We start from the raw sequence: 6000 nt of genomic DNA on the forward strand, positions 1-6000 counted from the left end.
TTTCATGCCGCCTCGTAAACATTTTGCCTCGTAACAGTAGACCAATAAAATTGATGAGTAGTTCACAGAGGTCCAATGAAATTGTACGATAAATCAAGCGCACTTTCACAATTAAATTATTGTAAATCAGTCATTTGTACTCACCCTCATCAACATGGAAAACACTCGAAGCATTGTGCTACCTACTTAGTTTAAACTATATTTGTTTTCTGTACTACATCGCGGGATGCTATGACGTCACACCCGGTTTCGCGGTGTCTTGTGGGAAAATGCCGGTTTGCGATGAAACGGAAAGGAGGGAGGGAGCGCATTACGCGAGCGGCTTTGGATCTGAGCGAACGCTGCTTTTAAATGCCGTTTGCGATGAAACGGAAAGGAGGGGGGGAGCGCATTACGCGAGCGGCTTTGGATCTGAGCGAACGCTGCTTTTAAATGCCGTTTGCAATGAAACGGAAAGGAGGGAGGGAGCGCATTACGCGAGCGGCTTTGGATCCGAGCGAACGCTGCTTTTAAATGCCGTTTGCGATGAAACGGGACGGAGGGAGGGAGCGCATTACGCGAGCGGCTTTGGATCTGAGCGAACTCTGCTTTTAAATGCCGTTTGCGATGAAACGGAAAGGAGGGGGGGAGCGCATTATGCGAGCGGCTTTGGATCTGAGCGAACTCTGCTTTTAAGTTAAAGGTATCAATAACTTTTCCTGGTAGGCTGCAGTATATATATTTTTTACCAGTCGTTAGGAGATATTGGAATGTTGTTCAGTAAAGAAGTATACGCAACGTATATTTAAAAGTAGCCGCGTACGGGCACGGTTCGAAAAAAAGCATTTGCAATATGTATTTGTTTTTGTTACCATATGGATTTAATTAAAAGTTAAAAAAATCCTCACGTGTAATATCTTTCTGTGTAAATATCTCATATTACAACGTGGGACACCTGCGGCCGAAAATCCGGTGCGGCCTAAAATCCGATGCGGCCTGTACAATTAAAAAAATGATTTTATTTCTAAAATTAGAGCCAGCGGCTTAAAATCAGGTGCGCTCTGTAGTCCGGAATCTACGGTAAGTGCTTATAAAGAGAAGGTATAGAAATGCTCTGAAATCATGCAAAACATATCCAGGTGTAGATTGCTGCAGTGATCATGTACCAATAATCAGCGTGATGTACCTGAGAAAGCTTTTAAGGGTCAAGAGTGGAGCCAAAGCTGAATTTGGGACTTTTGAGAAAAAAACAGTGACATCAAAAATGAATTCCAAATAACAGTGAAGAACAAATTCGAGGCTCTACAAAACATCACTGTTATAGAGCAGCAATGGGAAAACCTCAGACAGCATAACACAAGCAGCAATTCCCAAACAATAGAAAAAAACTAAAAAGAAATGGATGACGGAAGAAATTCTGAATCTTGTGGAACAAAGAAGAAAATGTAAGGAAAACAAAGAAGCCTATGCATCCTTGCATGCACAGATAACAGCTGAGTGCAAGGAAGCAAAAGAAAAGTGGCTTATGAACAAATGTGAGTTGATAGAACAATTGCAGAAGACCAACAACAGCAAATGTATGCACAACAAGATCAAAGAGGTCACAAATCGGAAGAAAAGCAGGGCAACAACAGGATGTATAAAAGCAAGAGACGGATCTACAATTATGGAAAAAGTAAAAATAAATCAAAGATGGTCAGAATACATCAAAGACCTATACGACGAGAAAGACTGAGAGGACAACTTTCATATTGGCAACAACAACGAGGGCCCAGCAATACTGAAAGAAGAAGTGGAACATGCTATGAAGAAAATGCGAAAGGGGAAATCATCAGGACCAGTTAACATTCTGGTTGAACTGTAAAAGTACCAGAAGATCTTTTAATGGCAGTATTCATTGCACTGCCAAAGAAACCAGGTGCAACAGAGTGTGGACAACACAGAACAATTAGTTTAATGAGCCACCTCAGAAAAATTCTACTTTGAATCATCATGCTCAGAATAAGAAGCAAAATTAAACCAGAGATCAGTGAAGAACAGTGCGGCTTTATCGAAGGCAAGGGAACATCAAATGCCACTTATGTTCTCAGGAATATTATCGAAAAGTCAATAGAAGTACAAAAAAACCTATACTTCTGTTTCATTGACTACACAAAAGCCTTTGACACAGTGAAACACCAAGTCATCATGAAAATGCTTAGAGATATTAATATCGACGGAAAAAATCTAAGAATAATCAGCAATCTCTACTGGCAACAAAGTGCAGCCAAACGGATAGACAACGAGATTGGTGAATATCAGCCAATAAAGTGAGGAGTCAGACAGTGTTGTGTTCTATCACCAGACCTGTATAGTGAAAACATCATGAGCCATACAAGACCTACCTGGAATAAGTATAGGAGGATACAATATCAACAACCTCTGCTATGCGGATGATACAGTACTGACAGAAAACAGTGAAGTAAATTTACAGAAACTAGTATCTACCATCAACACAGAGAGTGAAAGACTAACCTTAAACAAAAGAAAACTGAAGTAATGGTAATATCAAAGAAACCTGATATCCCAAACTGTAGGATCGTATTGGGAAATGAAATCCTGAAACAAGTTCACAACTTCAAGGACCTTGGATCATGGGTAACATGTGATGGCAAATGCGAAACAGACAGAAAAGCAAGAATAGCAATGGCAAGAACAGCATTTACAGAAATGAGAAACATCCTAACGAACAAGAAAATAGCAATTGACATGCGCCTTAGAACTCTCAGCTGCTATATTCTTCCTTTATTGATGTATGGCTGCGAGTCATGGACCGTCACAAAGGCAATGGAAAAAAGAATCAATGCAGCAGAGATGTGGTTCCTCAGAAGAATGCTATCATATCATATACGGACAGGATAACCAACGAAGAAGTTCTACAGAGAATGAAAACGAAATGTACATTACTTAAAAAAATCAGAAAACAGCAATCAAAATTCTTTGGACACATCATGCGAGGAGAGACATTAGAACATTTAGTTACCACTGGAAAGCTGGAAGGAAAAAGAAGCAGAGGCAGACAGAGAGTGAGAAATGATAGATGGATTAACATCACGGTTAGAAGCAGGGAAGGCAACAACTACAATTTGGAGGGTCAGGGACGTGATGGATGGAGACACATGATCGCCCACACCGAATGGCAAGGCACCTGAACTGAATGTGATTGTGTTTGAAATTTGGGGAAGAATAGTAAGTACAGATAATAAATTTTTATAACCCTTGTGAAAGGTTAACAGCTGATTTATTGGAAAATGTGGGTGGAAATGGGGAAAAATAAGGTTATATGGTGTAGTTATTTAAATGCTCATAGCACTATGTGGAGTTGTAGGGACAAAAATGTGAAAGAGTTCCTGGAAGAAATGTGTTTGGTGTGCTTGAATGACGGTGGGAGTATGAAGATAAATTTACTTAATAGCACTGTTTCTGCTACAGGCCTTACGCTGGTATCTGAGGATATAGTAAGTGAGTGTAACTGGGAAGTGTAAAATGATGCAACAGTGGGGAGTGATCATTTCCCCATTATCTGTACAATGAGAAAAGATGTGTACCAGAGGAGAGGTTCTCATATTCCCAGATGGAATTTTAAAGAGGCAAATTGGGATGTATTTAGATTTCCTGATCTGATCATGTAATACCTTGTGCTCTGTTCTCAGCTCAATAGCTAAAGAAGCAATTCCCAGATTGATAAAAGGAAAGATATTCCATGGTGGATGAATGAATGTAAAACAGCTGTGAAGGAGTGGAATAAAGCTTTCAGGCAAGTTAGGCAGGGTTATTCCTATTCATCTTTCATACAATACCAGGGGTAATTGATAAGTTTGTGGCCTAAGGTAGAAGGAGTCAATTTAAGAAAACCTAGCACATTTATTTTTCAACATAGTCCCCTCCTACATTTACACACTTAGTCCAGTGGTCGTGGAGCATATGGGGATCTTGGACCTTCAGAAAGTGTCCACAGATGGGTGATTGATAAGTTCGTGGCCTAAGGTAGAAGGAGATCTGTTATACAGCTCTCGTTACATGCACATGCAGTTCAACTCTGAGTGATTATGCAGAAAGTTTGAAGTTAATAACTCATCAGGGGTGATTGATAAGTTCGTGGTATAAGGTAGAAGGAGATGAGTTATTAACTTAAAACTTTCTGCATAATCACTCAAAGAGTTGAACTGCATGTGCATGTAACAAGAGCTGTATAACTCATCGCCTACCTTAGGCCACGAACTTATCAATCACCCCTGCTATGGACACTTTCTGGAGGTCCAAGATCCGTATGCTCCACGACCGCTGGACTAAGTGTGTAAATGTAGGAGAGGACTATGTTGAAAAATAAGTGTGCTAGGTTTTCTAAAACTGACTCCTTCTACCTTAGGCCGCAAACTTATCAATCACCCCTCGTATAATAGGAAGGGTAGTAAGAAGGGCAAAGAAAATGTATTGGAGAAGGTATTGTGATATCACTGGGAAAAAGATTCGGGTACTGGAAGTTTAGGGTATGATACAGAAAATGGGGGGAGTTAGAAAACATTTCCAGTTTTATATGGCGGGGAGAAGGCTGCAGTTACTGACTCTGAAAAAGCAGAATTATTAGCAAAGACATATGTTAGTGTACATAGCTCAGTAAATTTAAGTAAAGAAGAGAGGTCTTATAGAGAAACCATTTTGACAAATAGCCCTCAGGACGCTGAGAAAAAAAGAATGTTCCTTTTCCTGCTTGGATGTCAAATTTACATTGTCTGAACTTGAAAAGGTTATTAATAGCGCTGGTCAGACATCATCTGGGGAAGATGGTATCTGTTATAATATGTTTACACAGCTATTGGATTTGAAACTTACGTTGGATTTGGAATTTTTTAATACAATATCGGTTGAATGGCGACTTATTCCCTCCTGGAAATTAGTGGTTGTTATCCCTATATTGGATTGGATAGTGGACTACTTGACAGATAGACCTCAATATGTGCAGTTGGGAGACTGTAGGTCTGACACGGTGGTCAGCAGCACAGGAGCGCCGCAGTCCTGTTCACCCTGTACACATCAGACTTCCAATATAACTCGGAGTCCTGCCATGTGCAGAAGTTCGCTGATGACACGGCCATAGTGGGGTGTGTCAGGAATGGACAGGAGGAGGAGTATAGGAAACTGATACAGGACTTTGTGATATGGTGCAACTCAAACTACCTGCGTCTCAATATCACCAAGACCAAGGAGATGGTGGTGGACTTTAGGAGATCTAGGCCTCATATGGAGCCAGTGATCATTAATGGAGAATGTGTGGAGCAGGTTAAGACCTACAAGTATCTGGGAGTACAGTTAGACGAGAAGCTAGACTGGACTGCCAACACAGATGCCTTGTGCAGGAAGGCACAGAGTCGACTGTACTTCCTTAGAAGGTTGGCGTCATTCAATGTCTGTAGTGAGATGCTGAAGATGTTCTATAGGTCAGTTGTGGAGAGCACCCTCTTCTTTGTGGTGGCGTGTTGGGGAGGAAGCATTAAGAAGAGGGACGCCTCACGTCTTAATAAGCTGGTAAGGAAGGCGGGCTCTGTCGTGGGCAAAGTACTGGAGAGTTTAACATCGGTAGCTGAGCGAAGGGCGCTGAGTAGGCTACGGTCAATTATGGAAAACTCTGAACATCCTCTACATAGCACCATCCAGAGACAGAGAAGCAGTTTCAGCGACAGGTTACTATCGATGCAATGCTCCTCAGACAGGATGAAGAGGTCAATACTCCCCAATGCCATTAGGCTTTACAATTCAACCGCCAGGACTTAAGAACTTTTTAAAAGCTATTATTAATGCTTTTTGAGATAGTGATTTAGATGCATATCATATTTTTTACAGAGTTAAGTATTGTATGTAATTAGTTTTGCTACAACAAGTGTATGGGACATTGGAAAAAAGTTGAATTTCCCCATGGGGATGAATAAAGTATCTATCTATCTATCTATCTATCTATATTGAAACATGGTAAAGAGCAATCAG

Source organism: Hemitrygon akajei, chromosome 14, assembly GCF_048418815.1.
Source record: "Hemitrygon akajei chromosome 14, sHemAka1.3, whole genome shotgun sequence".
Taxonomy (NCBI): Eukaryota; Metazoa; Chordata; class Chondrichthyes; order Myliobatiformes; family Dasyatidae; genus Hemitrygon; species Hemitrygon akajei.